Source organism: Rhipicephalus microplus, unplaced genomic scaffold (assembly GCF_043290135.1).
Source record: "Rhipicephalus microplus isolate Deutch F79 unplaced genomic scaffold, USDA_Rmic scaffold_16, whole genome shotgun sequence".
Classification (NCBI taxonomy): Eukaryota; Metazoa; Arthropoda; class Arachnida; order Ixodida; family Ixodidae; genus Rhipicephalus; species Rhipicephalus microplus.
The window spans coordinates 7,581,532-7,605,551 of NW_027464589.1; the positions used below are offsets into that span (position 1 = coordinate 7,581,532).

The window sequence follows — 24,020 nt, forward strand, 5'->3', positions numbered from 1 at the left end:
CCTTCACCTTCTTCTTAACCTATAATTCTATTTGGGTTGGCCCCCTGCTGTTTTCTAAGTATTTACCAGTCAATTTTCTGGTTCGCTTCATCCATTTTGTATCAAAATTCTTCATGTACAAAAAGCTTAATACCTTCCAAGGTCAGCGCTCCTCCCCCATTTCTCTCAATCGCTTCTCAAAATTATCTTGCTGCTAGCTTCCCTGCCCTCAAATGAGGTCCATCCCATATCACCTTGTACTTCCTGATTTGGTGTATTCCCGTGAGCCCTAAGGCAAGCTCACCTATTCAACGTTGCTTAATTTCTAATCTTGCTTAAACTTCTGATCTAATTCGATTGTAATTCTACAGTGCCCTGTTTGTCATCACCGCTGCATTCCTGTTACCTTCAGTCGTCACGTATATTTCGTGTTCCCTTAGGTACTCGGCCCCATTGCTTATCCATACGCCCAGATATTTGTATTTATCTGTTATCTCTAGCGTGACCTCCTGTATTCTAAGCTCACTACCTTCATTGTCATGAAAATTATTGACTGCTGATTTTTCCTTACTGAATATAAAATCTAACCTACCTCTGTCATCACCGCAGATGTCTATCAATCTCTGCAAATCTTTTTATTAGCTCTACATCATCTGCGTACATCAATGCTGGAAGCGCGGGTTCAATGAGTTTTCCTTGTTTGAGGAAAGAGAGGTTGCAGCCCAGTGCACTTCTCTCTAATTCGGCCTCTAATCCTTGTAGGTACATCATGAATAATAACGATGACAGAGGACACCCCTGCCTAAGACCCCGTTTTACCTCTGCAGGCTTGGATACCCATTTTTTTCCTGTTTATAACTACCTTGTTACTTTTTTAGATATCCTTTAAAAGATTAGTGACTCCATATTTCAAGCCTAGTGTGTCCAGTATTCCCCACAATTCCTTTTGAACCACGTTATCGTACGCTCTCTTGATATCCACAAAATCTAGGCACAGGGGTCTGTGTTCCTTTTCTGCTATTTTTATGCACTGCGTCAGTGAGAAGAGATTGTCTTCCAACCTCCTGTGTTTTCGAAAGCCATTCTGCAGTTCCCCAAGCACCCTCTCAACCTCTATTCCTGCCGGCAGTCTTTCCTTTATAATCTGCATCGCCCGCCTGTAGACCACTGATGTCAGTGTTATATGATGGTAGTTGTTTATGTCAGCCTTGTCCTCTTTTCTTTATAGGTCGTGCTTATCCTGCTAAGTTTACATCCATAGGAGACTTCACCATCGAATATTATTTTGCTCACTGCCTCACTAAAAGCCTGTTTAGACTTCGGACCTAATGTCTTTATCAGCATAATTGGAATGCCATCTGGGCCTGTTGATGTACTACTAGGAACCTTTTTCTCAGCCTTTTCCCACTCTCGTTGTAGAAATGTAGCCAATGCGTCGCTTGATTCATCCTTGTCTTTTGTGGTGCATAAAACACTTCTTTGTTGAATTTTTTCTGTCCCCCTTGTTCTTATATATTCAATAGCTTCGTCCCCTTTTAGCCTAGCATCTTGAGGTGTAGTTATAAACCGCTGCTCTAGGCTCGTCTCATTTCTTGGATAGTATAGATGGTTCCAAATGTTCGCAGTTGCCTTTCTATCTTTTTTACTTAATTCTGCCAACCATTAAGATTCCATTCTTCTAATCTTTTCATTGATCAGAAGGAATGCATCCCTTTTACAGCTTAGAAAGATTTCCCATTTTCTTTCAAGATCATCTCTCAGTTAACCCCGCTGCTTAGCATGTCTGTGTTCCCTAGAGGCTTCCTGACATTTTGCTATGGTTCTCTTAACTTCTTCCACACTGGGTGTGGAAGATGGAGTCACTAATCTTTTAAAAGAAATCTATAAAAGTAACAAGTTATAATGTGGGAAAAACAGGTATCCAAGCCCACAGATGTGAAACGGGGACTTAGGTAGGGATGTCCACTGTCAACCTTGTTATTCATGATGTACCTAGAAACATTAGAGGCCTAATTAGAGGGAAGTGGGCTTAGCTTCAACCTCTCTTAAGTCACACAAGAAAAACTCATTGATCAGGCACTACCAAAATTAATGTACGCAGATGATATAGGGCTAAAGGCCGACAACAAGGAAGATTTGCAGAGATTGGTGGATATCTGTGGTAATGAGGGAGATGGGTTAGATTTTATATTCAGTAAGGAAAAATCAGCAGTCAATAATTTTCATGACAATGAAGGTAGTGAGCTGAGAATACAGGAGGTCACGCTAGACAGAACAGATAAATACAAATACCTGGCCGTATGGATAAGCAACGCAACCGAGTACCTAAGGGAACACGAAATATGCGTGACGACTAAAGGTAACATGAATGCAGCAGTGATGAAAAACAGGGCACTGTGGAATTACAATAGGTATGATGTTGTGAGAGGAATATGGAAAGGGGTCATGGTTCATGGGTTGACATTCGGCAATGTGGTCTTATGCATGAGATCAGAAGTTCAAGCAAGATTAGATATTAAGCAACGTGGAATAGGTAGGCTTGCTTTAGGAGCTCACGGGAATACACCAAATCAGGGAGTACAAGATAATATGGGATGGACATCATTTGAGGGCTGGGAATCTAGCAGCAAGATAAAATTTGAGAAGCGATTGAGAGAAATGGGAGAGGATCGTCGGGCTAGGAAGGTTTTCAGCTATTTGAACATGAAGAACGTCGATACAAAATGGAGGAAGTGATCGAGAAAATTGACTGGCAAATACTTAGAAAACAGCAGGTGGCCAAACCAAAAAGAACAATCGGTTAAGAAGAAATTGAAGGAAATGGAGACTGACATGTAGAGAATAGGCATGATTAACAAGTCCGCATAGAGATCTATCGAACTTTTAAGCAGGAAATCACCAAGGAAAGGATCTATGATAATACCCGGGGTAGTTATCCACTGTTTGAGGCCTGGACGGGAGTATTGCGAACCAAGACATATCGGGCGAAATAGGAAGGGGTCGACACGGTATGCAGTGCATGTGGAGAGGAGGAGGAAACTGCCGAACACTTGATAATGTTCTTTAAAGGGCTTCACCCCTATAGTTCAGGATGATGGCACAGAGTTTTTCAAAGCACAGGGGTTAAGGGACAGGGAAGGCAAAATAAACATTAGGTGGGTAGAATTCACTACAAGAAGGTCGTCTGATTAGTGGATAAAGTCAAGGCATGAGTGAAAATAAAATCCTTCACTGCAAAGTGCCAGTCCTCAACTTTACTACTTAAAGAAAAAAAGATAAATCTAGTGGTTACTTGAATAAATATTGCGGCTAGGCGTCGTTAGCCGCCACCCCATCTAAAGGATACAGCCACATCCATTCATCCATCCATCCATCCATCCATCCATCCATTCATCCATCCATCCATCCATCTATCCATCCATCCATCAATCCATCCATCCATCCATCCATTCATCCATCCATCCATCCATCCATCCGTCCATCCATCCATCCATCCATCCATCCATCCATCCATCCATCCATCCATCCATCCATCCATCCATCCATCCGTCCATCTATCCATCCTTCCATCCATCGATCTATTTCTACTTTGGGATGTATCAAAACACTGTTAAAAGAGTAGTTAATACGTCGTTTTTTATGAAAACTTGAATATCATATTTTTGCTTTACCTTCACTAATAATACAAGATCGGTGATTGTTTCAGTTCAAGTATTGAGATTATCCTGACGCTCGAAAAGCAGCAGCACATTGGCATTGATTGCGTTTCTGTCGGTTTATTTGTTCAAATTGTTCATGGTTAGCCGCAGTTTTTTTTGTCGATCAGTATTGCGAAGCTCCGTTTTTATTCAGCTTTGATATATCAATGCGAGCTTGTGTGTCAGACTCTACGGGCCGCTACGACTAAGCGAACGTGTCTAGAGGTTGTGAACCATGTTAGCTGCTGTGCTTCACCGACGTCCGGCTCCGCAGCCTCCATCATGGAAATTCGACGCCAGCAAATCGCTCGGGGACTGCCTATGAAGACGGAATAATCTTGCACAATGTGGGCGTGTTCACCGGTGAGTGAAAATGGGCTGCTTTGCATCTGAACAGGGCCCTTTTGTTTTGCATGCGCTACAGTTTTTGTCATTTCATAAGGCTTTCCGACTTGTACAGCTTATGAGATGCACTCTTTGTAAACGTTTGAGATTATTCACTTCGTTGTCACATTTGGGGAAAATATCTTTACTGCGAAAGTTTTTAGCACAGATCACAGCATGAATTCAGCTTCTGCCACTGTTCATCGTTTGAGCAGCGTCTTTGATGACTATGCACCATTGGCACACACAAAAAAAACTCATGTATTCACCAGTCGATCCAAAGCATGGCAATTTTATGAGCGCCATTCAAAAAGTAAGGGCAATTTGATTCCAAGCAAGTAAATATTCATTAGCAAAAGTTTTTATTGGTGGGCTTAGTTTAGCAAAAAACTACTTCACTTTTCTGCAAAATCACTGCTGACTTTTTAGTGCTTCTCGTACCGTTGCAGTAGTTTCTTTAGTCAACCTGAATAAAAAATCGCCACTGTTAATTGAACCTGTTGCGAACGGTGATCTTGAATTTCTCACGGTCTTCAAATCGTACCACGAGCCACTGTTTCGAGTGAAAGAAGAGGAAATAATCACATGGTGCTGACGCAGGACAGCAGGGCGAGTAATTAGTGTTCCCTACCAAAATATTTGATCTTCCCATTGGTTCTGATTGAGGTGCAGGGAGGCATGTTGTCATGTAGGAGGCCGATTCGAGATGAGAATTAGTGACGTGATCAATGTTTATCATACCTATTTCTGTGGTGAGTGTTTCACAGTATATGTCAGCTGTATGTGTGGCCCACATTTTATGAAATTGAACACTAAAAATTCCCTTTTTGACTTGGAAAATGGTAGCCGCCATTTTCTAACTGGACTAAGCTAACTGCTTGATTTTTTTCAGTTTTTGTGGAAAGGAGTGGTGGCACCATCGTGTTGTTTCTGCAATTGCGTACACTATGAAGCGTCCTCACCTGTGCAACAGTGTGCGAAAACAAATAATCCCTGTTTTATCAGTAGCAGTCCAAAAACGCTGATCCACTTGATGTCCTTCAAGCTGATGGATCGTCGTGGCAAGCCTCCAAAATCCCTGGTCGCAGAGGTGAAGGGAGGACAAGCAGGAATGTCGCTGTATTGTTGTCAAAGTTTCTTTTATACAGGATGTTGTTTCGTAGGACGAACGCTGACAAGCCGCGGACAAAAGGTAGTAAAACATCGACAGACTGTCCTTGTAGGTACTTGATCACGAGAAGTATCTCAGGGTCGGATTGCTGCTGATGTGTCATCTCTGATGGTGTCACAGCTCCCAAGAGAACAAAATCTTCACCATCCTCGGTGGAAGCAGATGCAGCAGGTTGAATCAAAGCCCGTGACAAGCAGTCCGCATCACTGTGCTAGCGACCTGACTTGTACACAAGCGTGATATCATACTCCTGTAATCGCAAGCTCCATCGTGCAAGCCGTCCACATGGGTACTTGAGATTAGCCAGCCAGCATAGCGAATGATGGTCGCCTATAGCTCGAAAAGGCCTACCATGTAAATATGGTCGAAACTTGCTTATAGCCCATATCACGGCAAGGCATTCTTTCTCGGTCGCTGAGTAGTTCACCTCGGCTTTCGAAAGAGTGCGACTGGCGTACGCAATGACTCGTTCTTGTCCGTTTTGCCAATGAATGAGCACGGCCCCAAGACCTAAATTGCTTGCATCCGTGTGGATATTGGTTACGGGATGGCTTTGAAGGCACTTTCGTAGTTCATTGAAGGCATCCTCTTGTTCGGCAAGCCATACAAAAGGCATTTCCTCTTTTGTCAGCCGCGTCAGTGGTTCAGCGATTCGTGAAAAATATTTATCGAACCATCGATAATAGGCGCAGAGACCTAAAAATCGCCTAAGAGCCTTTTTGTCTGTTGGCTTCGGAAATCTCGCTACGGCTTCAGTTTTTGCAGGGTCTGCACGGACGCCTTCTGCACTGATCACATGGCCGAGAAAAAGGACCTCATGGAAGCCGAAATGTCATTTATGCGGTTTTATCGTCAAGTCCGCTGATTTGATCGTAGTGAGCATGGCCCGGAGCCTTTCCAAATGTTGCTTGAAGGTAGCAGAGAAGACTACAACATCGTTGAGATAAACCAGGCACGACTGCCATTTCAGACCACAAAGCACTGTGTCCATCATCCGTTGGAATGTGGCGGGTGCTGAACAAAGGCCAAAGGGAGTACCTTGAACTCGTATAAACCGTCCGGTGTCACAAACGCTGTCTTTTCACGATCTCTTTCGTCAGCTTCTATCTGCCAATACCCACTTTTAAGATCCAATGAGGAGAAATTCCTGGCATTTCGCAGCCTATCCAGAGTGTCATCAATTCTTGGCAGAGGATAAACATCCCGTTTGGTGACGGCATTCAGCTTCCGATAATTAACGCAGAAACGTAAGGTTTGGTCTTTTTTCTTCACGAGAACAACAGGTGACGCCCATAGACTTGATAAAGACTGGATTACATCGTCTTTGAGCATTTCTTTAACCTGATTACCAATAGCTTCTCTTTCTCTTGGTGACACTCGGTAGGGATGCTGGTGTATTGGCCTCACTAACTCGTCGACAATGGTGCGATGTTTGGCGATAGGAGTGCGTCGAGCCTTAGATGACAACGAGAAGCATTCAGTGAATACCCTTACAAGACTCTCTATTTGCTCTTTTTCGCTTGGTAGTAGGCCTGGCTCGATGTCGATGGCTGCAAGGACAGACTCCACGTCTTCGAAATGAGACTCAATGGTTTCGAAAGTGCGCAGTTCCGCAACCTGGACGAAATCATTCAGACTGGCGACGACGGTTCTTTTTGCAACGTGCTGCACCTCATTTGCAAAGTTTGTGAGTAAAGCATTTGTACATCCGTCACGTAACTTAACAAGGCCTCGTGTCATGCAGACCCCTTTTTGGAGTAATAAGGCAGTGTTGTTGTCAGCAAATCCTTCGAATTCACTGAATGCTTTGTTGGTTACTGTGACAGATGCGCTCGATCTTGGCGGCACCATGACACCATCATCTGCAATGCAAAGGTCATATACGTTTTCTTCCGTTTCAAAGGTGGCAATCGCGGGCCTAGTCGAGAATGAGACGGAAGATTCTCGCAAGTTAATTACAGCGCCATTAGCTCGTAAGAAATCCATGCCGATAATCAAGTCTCTTGAGCATTCCAGCAGCACAATAAAACTGGCGGCGTACTTAAAACCCCGCATTCCGATTCTTGCTGTGCATATTCCAGTAGGGTCGATGAGGCACCCTCCTGCTGTGCGAACTTGCGGTCCCTTCCAAGGAGTCAGCACTTTCTTCAGTATTTCAGAAAGTCTGCTACTCATCACTGAATAATCTGCGCCGAGGTCTACCAGTCCGATGACTTCGTAGCCGTCAACGAACACACGTCGGAGGCAATGTCACTATCGAAACACCGGTTTCTGAATCGGTCGTCGTTCAGAGTCAGCAATGAAGGTTTTTCTGCGTTAGCGTCGACAGCGGCCTTTTCTCCACAGGTCACTGATTCTAGTTTTCCCGACGCGGGCTTGGGGAACGAGACATTGCGGAGCTTGCTGAAGGTCGGGGGCTAGGCGATTTATACCTCCCCGTTGTCGTTGCACGAAGTTGGTGTCGTTGGAAGCCACTTGAGGTTTGACGACCTGACAGGTATTCTTTGATTTCGAAGGGACGTTCACCATTTCGTGGTCGAGGTGCATTAACAGGAAAACCACGTAGTCCTGCCTGGCGGTAGTGGCACGTTCGGTAGAGATGACCAGCCTCCCCACAGTGGTAACAAAGCGGTATCCTGTCGGGAGTGCGCCAGACATCGCTCTTCCTTAGTCTCCTCTCTGGCGTTGGCTGTAGGGTGCTCGGCGGCATAGGGTACTGCATAGGTGTAGCCGCTGCAACGTCCGCACGTCCTGTAGGTCCTCGTAGTAGCACATCGGAAAACGTCATTCTCGTCTTTTGTTGTAGTGGCGGCTCTGGCTGTGCGTTGCTCGAAGGTTCGCGTACCACCTGCCTGACCTTCTCACGGATCACATCGGCCAGAGACGAAAGCATTGGAGCATTCTGGTCAAGACGCCGCTTCTGCAGCTCTTCTCGCACAACAGACCGCACCAGCTCGCGTAGTGCTTCTATGCCGTTACTGAAGACTGGTGGCAACATGTCCAAGGAAGTGACGATCGCATCCCGGTTGTATAACCTTGCTCGTTCTTGTAGCGTCCGTTCCATTGTAGTCGGCTCAGAACGAAACTCGGCGACGATGCACGGCGGGCTTCGAATAAGTCCGGCAAAGAGTTCTTGCTTCACGCCTCCCATCAGATGGCGCAGCTTCCTCTCTTCGCTCATATTTGAATCCGCTCAGCGGAATAGTCGAGAAATGTCTTCCGGATACATGGCGACAGTTTCTTTATTTCGCTGATTTCTTGTCTGGAGCGCAGCTTCAGCTCTCTATTTGCGGTCTTTGTTCGGGAAAGCAGCGAGCTGCTCCCGTCGAAAATCATCTCACGACCGGAAGGTAGCTTCGTGGTTTTCATACCACGTTCGTGCACTATCTTCCAGTGCAAAGTAAACATTTCCAAGTTTGCACTCTTCCCCATATCCGTTAGCTTTTGCGACGCGTTCAAAGTGTTCAAGCCAGTCCTCTGCGCCCTCGTAGCTTTCGCCGTGGAAAGGCTTTGGTAGCATTAGCTGGCTTACTACAATGTTGGCTGGAGTGACCTGAGCTGTCATGTTGATTGCGTACCCGTTCACAGCCGTTGATGTTCCAAGGGAAGTCGATAAAGGTGAAAATTCAGGACCCTCGCCACGTAGGCGTCGACTGCAGCGCTGATGAAAAGGCGTCAGCTCGTTGGGTCGAAATCACTGTGGTTCTGGACTGTGCTCCGTCACTCGAGAGGGGCTTGGCATCACACCCAGCACTTCCACCAGATTTGTAACGCACTCTTCAATGAACTCTTTTAGTGGGCTAACGTAGGCAGGGCGAACTTGTGCCCGAGAGTAATAACACAGCTAGATTGTCTCAAGGATTCACTTCTGCCTCTTCTTCTACGTTCTTCTTTTTTTTCCAACACGGTTCGCGCACAGCTGGGTCTCGCAGGCTCGTGCGTCACAAACCATCTAGAGGGCGCAAGTATCGACTAGCGCACGTAATGTGAAGTCACATTGTGTCAATATATATGTTATGAGACCAGGTCCGGTACGGCAGTAACCAGGTTACATTTTTAATCCAGATGCACCAGCCAAAGCGGCCCAGCCCGCATGACATACGATGATGATCCCCACAATGGTTTGGTCATACAGATGTAGATGAAGTACATAGTCAGCGCTCACACCATTTTCCCTCCTTCGCGAAAGAGGGCAGCAAGTTAGACAGTGTTGGGATGCCGAATATAGGATTTCAGTTGAGAGACGGGGGCGATCTCGGTGTTGCGGCGATGACGATCAGGAGCTGCGTTGACCGGAGCAACGCGATAGTTGACTTCGGATGTTCGCTCCAGGATGGTGTAGGGACCGAGATATTGGTGAAGGAATTTTTCGCAGAACCTAGGTGCACGAACAGGTGTCCACAAAAAGACTTCGTCGCCTGGGCGGAACAGAAACACTCGACGCTTGGCATCAATGTCAATTTTTCTCTTGTCCTGAATGGTAGCAGTGTTGGCACGGGCGATATCTTGGCAGTGGGCGACGCGAGCCGCAAACTTTTCCGGGAGAGATGAAGATGGAATGGAAGACATGGACAAAAAGGACAAATAATTTGCCCTATACTTTCCTTGGCACCATTGTCTGTTAGATGTCATTATTACGGTGTGAAAACAAGACAAAACAAGCCCTTAAGGATACACTTCTTTCCTTTAATAATTAATGAGGGTCTTGTAGTGGCATATTTGGTGTCTTTAGGTTGCATACGAGGGACTATTGGTCAGCTGCCAGCTCGTAATGTGTTCGCGTGCTACGTTACCCTAAACAGGCTCATAAAGAGTGTGCTACACTCGCCGCCATGGCTACTTGTGGCGCTGACTGACACTCCCATGTTTAAATTCGCATATATGCCCAATAAAGTGGCTCAGGGGATAGCCGCCGTGGTAGCTCAGTGGTAGAGTATGAAACGCGTCATTCGAAGCCTGCCGGTTTACTTCCTGCCCACGGCAAGCTATCTTTCCTACTTTTCTTTTTTTAACATTCACGTTACAATTAGGTCTCACACGTTCCCCTATACTTTCCTTGGCAATATTGTCTGTTAGATCTCATCACTATTGTGTCAAAACACGAGAAAACAAGCCCTTATGTAGGCACTTCTTTCGCTTATATATATATATATATATATATATATATATATATATATATATATATATATATATATATATATATATATATATATATATATAAGTGTATACCTAAGGACTCGTATTTCCGTGTTTTAACACAATATTAATGAGATATAACAGACAGTAATGCCAAGGAATGTACAGGGGAAGTTATTAGAACCAATGTAATGTAAATAAAAAGAAAGAAAAGTGGATGAAAAAATTACCAGCTGTGAGCAGGAATCGAACCTACGACCTTCGAATAACGCGTTCGATGCTCTAACCACTGAGCTATCACAGCGGCCGTCCCTCCACCCACTTTTTGGTGTTTATATGTGAATTTAGAAGTAGGAGTGACAGTCAGCGCCATCTATAAGCCAAACAACGAGTGTGAAAACACTCTTATTCGCATGTTTGGCGTCACGTAGCACGTGAACTTATATATATATATATATATATATATATATATATATATATATATATATATATATATATATATATATATATATATATATATATATATATATATTAGAGCATCCGCTTCGCATGCAAGAGGTCCGTGGTTCAAATCCCAGTGCCGCGCAGTTCCCAACCGGAAAAAAAATCCGCGTGTTGATGGAACTGCATTAAGAGGCCTGGGGTGTGGCCTCACCGGTAACCACCACTGGGAACGCACTCCCTCACCAGAGAAGGATTGGCCACCCTGGTGCAGTATCTGGCCACTACCTCCCACGTGCATACGTCAAATAACTCACGGCCCTCAGTTCCCAGCAGCTGCGAAGCAACTGACCATGGCGGCGGTCAGATCTGCAACGCAGCAGAGGGTGTCAAGAATCTCTGGACTACAGGCCGCCTTTGGAACCTAAACTTGGCAACGTTTAACGCTAGAACCTTATCTAGTGAGGAAAGCTAGCTGTACTATTCGAGGAGCTAGAGGTTGTTAAATGGGATATAATAGGGCTCAGGGAGGTTATGAGGACAGATGAGGCCTATACTGTGCTGCAGAATGGGCACGTCTTTTGCTATCGGGGATTGGCAGACAGAAGATAACTGGGAGTGGGGTTCCTAATTCACAGAAACATAGATGGCAACATAGAGGAATACTATAGCATTAATGAAAGGGTGGTAGGTATTGTAATTAAACTGAATAAAAGATACAAGATTAAGGTAGTACAGGCTTACGCAACTACATCCAGCCATGATGACGCTTCAGTTGAAAGCTTCTATGAAGACGTAGAATTGGCAATGAGTAAGGTAAAAACACAGTATACCATAGTGATCGGCGACTTTAATGCAAAGGTAGGGAAGAAGCAGGCTGGAGACCAGGCAGTAGGAGATTATGGCATCGGCACTAGAAACGCCAGAGGAGAGCCACTAGTAGAATTCGCAGAACACAATAATTTGCGGATTTTGAATACTTTCTACCGAAAACGAGAAAGCCGCAAGTGGACATGGAGGAGCCCTAATGGCGAAAATAAGAACGGAGTAGACTTTATAATGACTGCACACCCAGAAATCGTGCAGGATGTGGAAGTGGTTGGCAAGGTACGATGCAGTGACCATAGAATGGTACGGTCTCGAATTCGCCTAGACTTGAAGAAAGAACGACAGAAACTGATACGCAAGAAGCCAGTCAATGAGCTATCACTGAGAGGGAAAGTACAAGAATTCAGAGTGTCGCTGCAGAACAGGTACTTGGCTCTTAGTGAGGAAACCAACCTTACCGTAGATACAATGAATGATAATCTAACGAGTATCATTACGGAGGGTGCAGTGGAAGTTGGAGGCCGGGTATTTAGACAGGACACTGGCAAGCTTTCCCAGGAAACGAAGAACCTAATTAAGAAGCATCAAAGCATGAAAGTGTCAAGTACAACGGACAAAATAGAACTGGCAGAGCTTTCGAAGTTGATTAATAGGCGTAAAGTATGCGATGTAAGAAGGTATAACATGGAGAGAATTGAACACGCTCTGAAAAACGGAGGAAGCGTCAAAGCAGTGAAGGGGAAACTTGAGATAGGCAAAAGTCGGATGTATGCACTAAGGGACAAAGAAGGCAAAATAACTACCAATATGTATAGGATAGTTAAAATAGCGGAGGAGTTTTACACAGATCTGTACAGTAGCCGAGACAACCACGACCTTGATACTATAAGAACTAGCAGTAACCCAGATGACACCCCACCAGTAATGATAGAAGAGCTCAGAAAAGCTTTGGAGAGCATGCAAAGAGGCAAAGCTGCTGGTGAGGATCAGGTAACATCAGAACTGCTGAAAGATGGAGGACAGACTGTGTTAGAAAGAGTAGCCACCCTGTTTACGAGGTGTCTCCTGACGGGAAGGGTACCAGGGTCTTGGAAGAAAGCTAACATCGTCTTAATGCATAAGAAAGGAGATGACAAGGACTTGAAGAATTACAGGCCGATCAGCTTCTTCTCTGTAGTATACAAGCTATTTACAAAGGTAATTGCTAACAGAGTAAAGAAAACATTAGAATTCAATCAACCAAAGGAACAAGCAGGATTTCGAACAGGCTACTCAACTATTGACCACATTCATACTATCAATCAGGTAATAGAGAAATGCTCAGAGTACAACCAACCACTCTACATAGCCTTCATAGATTACGAGAAGGCGTTTGATTCTGTAGAAATATCAGCCGTCATGCAGACACTGCGGAATCAGGGTGTAGATGAAGTATATATAAACATTCTGGAAGAAATCTACAGGGGATCAACTGCTACCATAGTGCTTCATAAAGAAAGCAACAGAATACTAATCAAGAAGGGTGTAAGGCAGGGGGACACAATCTCCCCAATGCTCTTTACCGCGTGCTTACAGGAGGTTTTCAGAAGCCTAGAGTGGGAACAGTTAGGGATAAGAGTAAATGGAGAATACCTTAGTAACCTGCGCTTCGCCGATGACATTGCATTGCTGAGTAACTCAGGGGACGAATTGCAACTCATGATTACGGAGTTAGACAAGGAGAGCAGAAAGGTGGGTTCTAAAATTAATCTGCAGAAAACGAAAGTAATGTACAACAACCTCGGAAAGGAGCAGCGCTTCGAGATAGGTAATAGTGCACTTGAAGTTGTAAAAGACCATGTCTACTTAGGGCAGGTAATAACCGCAGAGCCTAACCACGAGATTGAAGTAACTAGAACAATAAGAATGGGGTGGAGTACATTCGGCAAGCACTCTCAAATTATGACAGGTAGATTGCCACTATCCCTCAAGAGGAAGGTATATAACAGCTGTATCTTGCCGGTACTTAGCTACGGAGCAGAAACCTGGAGACTTACAAAGAGGGTTCAGCTTAAATTGAGGACGACGCAGCGAGCAATGGAAAGAAAAATGGTAGGTGTAACCTTAAGAGACAAGAAGAGAGCAGAGTGGATTAGGGGACAAACGGGGGTTAAGGATATCATAGTTGAAATAAAGAAGAGGAAATGGACATGGGCCGGGCCTGTAGCGCGTAGACAGGATAACCGCTGGTCGTTAAGGGTAACTAACTGAATTCCAAGAGAAGGCAAGCGGGTTAGGGGGAGACAGAAGGTTAGGTGGGCAGACCAGATTAAGTAGTTTGCGGGTATAAATTGGCAGCAGCAAGCACAGGACCGGGTTAACTGGCGGAACATGGGAGAGGCGTTTGTCCTGCAGTGGACGTAGTCAGGCTGATGATGATGATGATGAGGAGGATGAATGTTTCAGTTGGTCAGTAAGCATTTTCGGAACCTAACTTTGTGATATCTGGGCATATCGGCTATGACTGTGCAAATTGTAGCGAGGCCAACAATGGGAACTTTGCCTTACAGACCAGTAACTGTTAGTCCTCAATCTATTGCAATATCCTGTCCACTTGAACAGTTTGGTTGGTCTGGTTGCTTGGCGTGGTGCTCCACTCTTTTTCGTACGCATTTGTGCAGCCATTTTGGAAGTCTCAACACCGTGTTCTGACACTTGTCTGAATCCTCACAGTTGATCCATGAACTGTGCACAACTCCTCATAAATTGGAAAAGCTAGTGATTATTTTGCATGCAAAAATGTAAATACAGTGTGCACCCCACATCAGGCGGGAGCAACAATATTCGCCAACATTGGTGGGTGCGTTCCCCGTCAAGCAGATGACTACTATGCCAGAACAATCACTTCAGTACTTTCGCTGAGAAGCAGCAGATTGTGCTGTGCGCATAACTCTTCAGTCTTGCGTGCAAACACTTAAAGATTAGGAAATGGCCCTTACTTTGTGAATGAACATCGTAGAAAATTTCATTATGCAGATTTGACTGCAATGATTATTCACTGCCTATTTTTTAACATTGCTACCATAACTTCTAGCACTTCTCAGCTGTCTAGTGTTCCATATGTCCCTATTGTATATGTATATGTCATGTGCAGTGTATTCCGAGTGCTATCCACTGGTGCATAGTTTATTTTTTACGAATGAGTGCTTTTGGAAGCACTAACAGGCATCCTGTATCTCGTGTGTCAGCTGATCTACAGTAGGCGAGCAAGGGAAAGGGTAGCTAATTCTCTTATTTTGTCATCGGTGACAACTTTTGCAAGAATGTTGACTTGCTGGAATGTGTGACTCAGGCTTCCATTATTCGCCAAGTGTTGCTCAATGAAAGTGCCTGTCACTGCAACCCTTTTACCTCTTTTGAAACGTAAACTAAGTTTCCTTTTCAACATGATCCTGTAAATGGTGTTTTCCCACAAATCACTTGGTTACCATAACTGGAAGTTGATCTAGTTAGTCGTAAAACGATCGGACGCGCAGTTAACAACACAGATTCTACACACAATATCGACAACAATGTTATATCGAGAACAATGCAGAGATACCTAGCACAGCAGTGTGGGGTCATTTCTATTTATTCAACGCAATGTGCTTCTCGTCAATGTTTTGTCAAAAATGATATTGTGGCTCAGGCTAATCATACTAACACTGAAATTTTTGAGATCATGTGTGGTGAGAAAGCCAATGGGCAGCACACTGCCAAGTACTGTGCAAGGGGTGTCCAGTGTAAATATCGTTGCCTCACTGAATGAGCCAAGGGACAAGCTTGCACAATTTCAGTGGGCGATTTTATTAAACAGATGACTATCACTTTTCTTTTCATGTATTGTTCAACTCTGTGAGAGGCAGTGTTCTTTGTTTACACGTATACTGCTGCATTCACGATTGTCAATAAACGATGGGAGCTTACTTGCTTGGCGTGTTTTTTGCCAGTGGAGGCCTCTCAGTCACCTGGCGGCATAGCGGAAATATTTATAGTAACTTGAGGGTGCTGTGTGCGCGAACAACACCCCGCAATTTCAGCGAATAAACGCCCACAAACCTGCGGGTGTGCACCGCGACCCCCCGCACTCGCTATCAAGCAGCCGCCATATTGCTTTAGCGCAATGATGATGATAGGCCTACCTGCGCCGTCTCTAGGTCGGATAAGTTAGTCCACAACACTCCCGCTACCCTTTTTTTCGTTGCATTGTCAAAAGTACAGTTTCCCTTCTCTAAATGGTAGTGTATAGGTGTTCTGTGGTACAGCCACATCCATCCATTCATCCATCTATCCAACGTTGTTTGAACGTTCCCGATAGTTCCATCGGGCGCGTTCGTCCTCGTTTTTTTAATTGCGGTGGTACTCTGACGTTAATGCTTTTGTATGCACTCTCATGGCATAAAAACAAATTCATTGCTTTGTCCCAGGGTTCACTACAGGCTACAGGTCAGCTAAAAAGAAGCATGCGTTGTTCGGCGTTCCAAAGGACGAAGCTCTGTTAGCGCAGTGGTGGAACAGAGCTTCGTTTTTCAGCTAACAAACGTTTAATTTTTTTTTCAGCTAAGCTACGTTTATTTTCTACCTTCTGTCACGAGTCTGGCCTTAATTCTGTCCACTTCGCAAACGCATCGAAATTGGTTCACCTGCCATTTCAAGTTAAATAAATGGATTATAAAAAAACTTGTCGAGGGCTCCTAATGTTGTTGGGTTGGATTTAAACGTGAATTTTAAGATACTTTTGAGTTTATTGTATTTCAGTGAATCCCGGTCAGGTGATGACTGTCGACATATTCTGGTTGACGAAATTATGTAATATGTGAGGCGGGCTCTGAACAATGATGAAAGGCGTGGAAGTTCGGTACTGAAATATTTATAATTATGACTGTGCAAGCGAGTCGAAGAACAAAGGTAGTTCAAATGCGAAGTGTGGGGGCCAGAACTGGGGACGGGCAGGGTGAAAACGCGGTGTGCATGGAAGATGTGGCCAGGAAAGAGCGGCAGCTATGGGACCGGTTGTGAATTTTTTCTGCTTCATCGTGCAGATTTCGTCTCTTGTCTACATATGGCCATGCGCTGTTTCTGCAGCGTCAACGAACAGGTCTACGCCAACGATCATTCTAATCGCTGTCCCCGCTGCTCAACCCGATGCCTGTACTACAACCATTCGGATGGCACCGTTCCACCTTTTGGACCAGCCGATTCTTTCGTTGACGTCAGCACACAATGCTGATTTAAACGTCCGCCCGTTGTCAGCGCCTTTCAGTGGCCAGGAAAGAGCGGCAGCTATGGGACCGGTTGTGAATTTTTTCTGCTTCATCGTGCAGGTTGGTAACCGCCCGTATTTGTACTCAAAGCGCTCCAGTGATATATGTATGCTGCTCTTCCCTGGCCCAAGTGTTGCATATGACAATGTCTCTGGGTGCTTTCATGTCCTCAAGTTACTTTTGTGCGGGGACATTGAATCAAACCCAGGGCTGGAAGATAAGGTGCTGACAGTTATTGCTAGCGTTTCAGCTAAAGTAGACTCGTGTCATGCGGAACTTCTTAACGTACTTTACCAAGTTCAAACCAATCAATCTTTATTAGAACAGAAAGTAACCGACCTTTCTAGCAGGCTAGCGACAGTTGAGACGATGGTAGAATCATATAACTCGGGTCACCATATTCCTGATCTTCCGCAAGCAGTAAATACAGCCATAAGAAACGAAACGACTGCTCTTCATTCCCGACTTGACGAGTTGGAAGATCGGTCTCGTAGAGACAATTTGATATTTTTTGCCATTGCTGACAATGTTTCTGAAGGTTGGGCACAGAGTGAAAAAATAATCACTAACCTTATATCTCAAAAACTTGACCTCAACCTATCAAATGAAGCAATACAGCGTGCGCATAGGCTTGGTGCCTATGTTCCCAATAAGTGCCGGCCTATTATTGTTAAAATTCAATCGTCAAAAATAAAGGATAACGTTTTTTATCAAAGGGACAAGTTTCAACCCTCTAAGGTGTCAGTTAGTGAAGACTTCTCGAGGGCAACATGACAATGCCGAAAAAAGTTACATGAATTTGGTAAAAACTCTGTACAGCCGTACTCAGTTTCAGTTTCAGTTTCAGTTTCAGTTTATTATTCATTTCAAAAAAGTAGTACAGTAATATTAATATACAGACGAGGGTCCCAAAGTTAAAAACTGTAACGGGACCCTCGATGCATTATAACAATCAATAAATCAGATCAAGTTAACAAGCAACGAGTGAATGGAAATCAATTATACAATATAGAGTGATAAGTAATTATTATAGGCTAAGTGACAAATCAGGCAACAAAAAGCAAGGCAAATAAGGAAAGAAAAAAAGAAAGAACGAAAAAAAAAAAACATCTTGTTCAGTGGCGGACATTGTCAATCGAAATGCAATGATCTAAATGGCATAACCAAAAACGCAAAGCCCCCAAAAAGCCCATATACAGGCAGCTAATAATTTAACAGAAAACTTTTAAGCGACTTTTTGAATGATGACAATGTGGGCATCGTTTTAACAGAAAGAGGCATGTTATTCCAAAAAGTAATGGCCGCAAAGGCAGTGGTCATTTTTCCATAATTTGTGCGCGACGCGGGTAGCAAAAAGTTAAGGTTCATTGCAAATCTGGTTACATTGTTTTTTTGTAAGAAAACTGAATCAATGAACTCAAACGGTAGCAGGGCATTGCGCAATTGAAACAGAAGAGCGGCTATGCTATAAAAAAATAACTTACGAACAGGTAGGATTTTGTTGTCTTGGAGTAGATGGCCTGCACTGGAGTATCGTGAGCTATTAGTGATAATGCGGATCGCCTGATTTTGTATGTTCTGAATGGGTGATAGATGACAGTCATACGTGTTCCCCCAAGCAGCGATACCATACATGATATGGGAATGAATGAAGGCGAAATACAGAAACATAAGTACGTTTATATGAAAAACTTCACGAGCTTTTATTATAGCCCGAACTCCGAATGCAGTTTTCTTTCTGAGGTGATCAGTGTGGAGATTAAACTTTAAATGGCAGTCAAGATGTACACCAAGAAAAATTACAGTATCACAGGTGGGTATAGAGTGAGGACCTAGGGTTAAGGGTTGATGAAAAGGCAATGGCCTTTGAGCAGACCTAAATATCATAAACTTGGTTTGGGCTGGGTTAATAATAAGTTGGTTCTCGTAGCACCATTTAGTAATATCTAGAAGTGTCTTATTCAAGTGTAAAGTAAGAGCAGTTAGAGAGTCCTCAGCTGCAGTTATAGTCGTGTCGTCTGCGTATAACACGCAGTGAGTTGATTTAATTGCATCGAGAAGATCATTAATATAAATAATAAAGGGCCCAAAATAGACCCCTGGGGCACGCCTTGATTGATTAGCTTAGTTTCAGAAGAAGCGCCTGATACGTACACCGAGCATTCTCTATTGTGCAGATAATTTTTCAGGAAGGTTAATGGAGCTCCAGTTACCCCATAGGCCTCCAATTTGTTAAACAGGGTGGCATGATTAATGGTGTCAAAGGCCTTGGTGAAATCTAGGAAGACAGATCCAACAAATTTACCACAGTCAATCGATTTTTTTAAGTAATCTATTAATGAAACTAGTGCTAAGCTTGTCGAACTGCCTGAACGAAAGCCAAATTGACACGGATGAAGTATATTAAATTTGCTTAGGTAATTACTTAAATGATCAACGAACAGTTTTTCAATAACTTTGCTGAGGGAAGAAAGAATTGATATGGGCCGATAATTAGAAACTGTTCTTTTGTCACCCTTTTTGAATACCGGAACTATTTTAGATTTCTTTAAAAGTTTAGAAAATACGCCTTGCTGAAACATTAGATTAATGATATCACTAAGTATCCCAGAAATATTACGCGCAACCAGTTTTAAGTGATACGCAGAAATATTGTCAAGACCTGCGCATTTATTTTTTAGATTCAAGAGAACTGAGCATACTTCGTCAGCGGTTACGGGCAAAAGAAAAAATGAAGAAGCGACCCGAGAAACGGATCATTTTGGTATGCCCGATTGTGCAGTAGGAATGCTAGAAAAAAAAATCGCTGAAAGCATTTGCAATAGAAGTTGGCTGTTGCAAAGAAATATTATTATATATTATTTCAGATATAAGTGAGTTTCTAGATGATTCGTTTAAAAAGTTGTTCAAAAGGTTCCATTGTTTTTTAGGGTCCCCCTGATGTTTGGTCAACTCATTTTCATAATAACGCTTTTTTACTTCTCGGAGTAAAATTTTCAAATTGTTGCAATATTTCCTGTATCGGCGGGCAAGCGAAGTATTAGAAGGCTGTCTTTTTGTTTTTTTGTAAAGGTTATCTTTTTTACGAACACTTGTCAATAAGCCGTTTGTCATCCATGGATTGTGGGGAAATTTATACCGTTTTTTGCATTTAACAGTTGGTGTACTAGATGTTACGGCCTTTAAAAATAAAGTGCAGAATTTCTGTAGCATAGCCTCTACGTCAGAGCAGGAATTATCAAGAATATCGGACTTAACAAGTGACCAGTCAGTTGTAGCTATAGCATCGATAAACTTGTCATGATCCAGCACAGATGTGTAAAAACAGCTATCGACACTGGAGCGCCTAGCATTAAATGTTATGTAAACGGGGAAGTGATCTTTAATGTATGTGTCAACCACGCCAGCCTCGGGGGCGGGAGAAAAATTGCATAAGACATGATCTAAAAGAGATTGGAAACCCTGGTGGCCACATCTTGTTGGAGCAGTGATAAGTGATTCGTAGCCGAAGCCACTGAAGCAGTTCATGTAAGCCGAGTAGACACTGGATTCCATATCTAATAAGTTTATGTTGATGTCCCCTACCAGTACAACTTGCTTATTCTCAAAAGATAGCTTGTGAAGTAATCTATCAAGATTTGACAGAAATTCTAGAACAGGAGATGAAGGAGAGCGATACACACTGCCAATGATTAATTTTTTTCCGTTGTTTAGGGGTGACTTGCCACATTCGATCCACACAGATTCGCACAGTGGTACGGTGAAAGACAGATCAAACCTGCGCGTGTACGAAACCCCACTGGAAACAAAAATTGCAGCCCCACCATGCGCGTCGTAAGATCGGTGACAATACTCTGCCTGATACTGTGGAAAAGAATACATGTTACGGTCTGCGTCGCACAACCACGTTTCCGAAAGGCAGATAAACGAAAACTGGTGGTGCAGTAGAGAAAGAAAAGTGGTAATCGCGTCATAGTTCTTTCGGATGCTGCGAGCATTAAAATGAATTGGCGAATATTTCTGTAACGTAAGCGAATATTTGAGGTTGCTAACGGTAGTCGAAGACACAAAAAAAAGAAAAACTTAGTGGTCGATACAGAATATGTAAGGCGTCGGTTAAATGAAAATCGAAAGGTCAGAGGCGGTATTTATTCGAAAGACCCTGGTATCTTTAGACTTGCGTGCTAGGATGCGACAGTTCTCTGTCCAGAGAAATTTCCACTGGTGCTCTTTCTTGAGAGCCAGTGCCCTAGCAAATAGCTTCTTATTCTCAGCAGTAAGGTGGTCATTCGTATAAATAGCCTGGTCAGAAGATTCCGAAAAGCCAATGCTGCCGGTGCGAAGCCGAGCCTTGCGAGCTTTGCGGATGAAGTCATTTTTTTTTTGTCACGACTGCAAAACCGAGCAATGATGTTGTTCACTGCTGATTTCGTGGGAACACGATGCACTGTGTCTATGCATCGTTTTGTTTACTCGCTACGAGTAAACAAATTGTATGTTAACAAGACTGTCTATGTGTATTGCCATGTTACCGACCGTGTGTGCGAACTTGAGACACGCGAGGAGCGCAACAGCAGTAATATTGGCAATGCTTCCCCCGTCACTCTTCCAGCTGCTGCCAGTTTACCCGCCCCAGCAGCATAGCTAGCACGAACGCAATCAGCCATTCAGGTGTCCCTGCTGTATTCCAATGCGCGTAGTGTGTGTAACAAGCGCGACGACGTATCTTCCGTTATCGACACGTGTTCTGCGGATGTGCTTCTGCTCACAAAAACTTTGTTCTCTTCCGCAATTTATGACTTTGAAATATTGCACTGCGAAGCGGGCTACAAAATTTATCGTTCGGATCGTACTGATAGTCGAAGCGGTGGTGTGTAGTGAGCTGTCCGGAATACTTTCATCTCTAGTGCGATTATGGTCGACACCAACTTAGGATTTGTTAGCACATGTGTATTTACAGGGCATAGAACGTTCATCTTCAATGTGTGCTGTAAACCGCCACAGTCTTCAACAACAATTTGTCAAGAATTACATGATGTCCTAAATAAGTTGACTGTGCGGTTTCGCAAATGTCCTTTATTTTTTTTTGAGATTTTAACTTGCCTTCTATAATGTGGTCTACTGACCCGCCAAGTCTTGTGGAAAATTCAATAGAATGTTCGTCATTTTTTAATGTTTGTTTAGATATTAACCTTAAGCAACTGGTACTTCAGCCTACTCGTTGCTCACCTCATTCTGCCAATGTACTAGATTTGCTGCTTACGAACACTCCAGAACACGTCTCACCCCTAGTTTTTATGCCCAATCTAAGTGATCACTGTTTTATTCACTGTAGTATTCATGCCCATTAACCTTGCACGAAGCAAATTAAATTTATTAAAGATTATAAAAACGCAAATTTTGCTGCAATAAATAATGAACTTGCTAATTTCACCACAGACTATATGCCTGGTTTTTATACACGCACCATTCAAGAAAATTGGTTGATGTTTAAAGAAAAGGTCGCTTTTTTGATTACCGCTACATTCCTAAAAAACAGATCCTTTCTTTTTCTAAAGCCCCTTGGTTTAACGCCCATTTGAAGCGCTTACTAAACAAGAAGAAAAGGATTTTCCGCCGAGAAGAAGTTGTGATGACGCCTGAGCGTTGGCATGCGTACTTCGTCGCTCAACAAGAGTACAAAAACGCCATTGCGCAGGCTAAAAATGTATTCCACAACATTACCCTACCCACCCTACTGAAAGATAATCCCCGGCAATTTCGGAATGTAGTTCGTGGCAGCAGATCTACAACGTTTCACCTACTAGATAGCAATGGTGATGCTGTTTCCGATCGTGACTGCTGCGATGTGATGAATGATGTATTTGTTTCTTGTTTTTCTGGGGCAACACCCTTTTTTATGCCTCCTGTCGAAGACCTTTCCTTTTTTCTCATAGATTTCATATCTGTTGATTCATCTGGAGTGTGCCGTATACTAGAAAAAAATGTAATCGTCTAGCTCTGCAGGCAACAACGGTATCAATTCAAAGTTTTTAAAGAACACAGAACTTTATTCTTCCATTATACTCACTGAACTTTTTTCGCAGTCTCTGCAGTCTTCCACTTTGCCAGATGATTGGAAGGTGGGTAAGGTGGTTCCACTTCACAAATCAGGTAACACCCACTCTCGCTTCAATTACAGGCCAATATTTTTAACCAGTGTACCCTGCAAACTTCTCGAGCACATCATCTATTCAAACTTAGTATCTTTCCTCAAATCCAGTTCATTGTTTTCTCCTTGGCAACACGGTTTCAGGAAGTACTTCTCTTGTGAAACGCAGTTACTTTCTTTTACTTACGATCTTTTTCGTGCTTTCGACAATAATTTCATTACCGACTGCATCTTTTTAGATTACGCTAAAGCCTTCGAGACTGTTTCGCATACTTTCCTTCTTCTTAAATTGAGCAAGCTAAGTATAGATCCTAACATCCTTGACTGGATTCACTCTTTTCTAACAAACCGTCTGCAGTATGTTCAAGCTAATAATTATAACTCTCCTACCGTTGCTGTAACATCAGGCGTACCACAGGGTTCGATTTTAGGTCCACTGCTTTTTCTTATTTATATTAATGATTTGCCTGTCAGAATTATTCTACCATTAGGCTTTTTGCTGATGATTGCGTGCTGTATCGTGTCATTCATAACCCACATGACGTTTCTACATTGCAGTCCGACATTGACACTGTTTCCAACTGGTGCAACAAGTAGCTCATGAAATTAAACATCCGTAAATGTAAAGTTATGAGAGTATTGCACCACAATAAAGTCAATGACCATTTTTTCTATACCCTTAAGAACTCCTCTTTAAACCCCGTTACTAGCTACCGTCACCTTGGCGTGCAGCATTAGCGAAGATCTTTCTCCCAACACACGCAAGGCCCGTAAGCACCTCATTGAATTCGGTAAAGCATCTCGCAAGGCCTATAAACTTCGGTACAACAAACTAACCATTGATGGCACCACTTACGTTTTCGATCGCTCTTCTGAAAAAGTAATCCTCCTCCGCCCATAGCTACCACCTCCCACCTCAGCGAATCCTAAATTAAACCCTGAACTTTTGT

General features: G+C 43.4%; 1 long non-coding RNA gene across 1 annotated transcript in view; it reads right to left on the reverse strand.

Moving 5' to 3' along the window:
- Window positions 1-18,582, reverse strand: part of LOC119166659 (uncharacterized) — a 41,541-nt gene extending 22,959 nt beyond the window's left edge. The window contains exon 1 of the long non-coding RNA XR_005109109.2: window positions 18,404-18,582. This is a non-coding gene — a long non-coding RNA (uncharacterized LOC119166659). The remainder of the gene's footprint in view (window positions 1-18,403) is intronic.
- Between the last annotated feature and the right edge of the window lie 5,438 nt (window positions 18,583-24,020).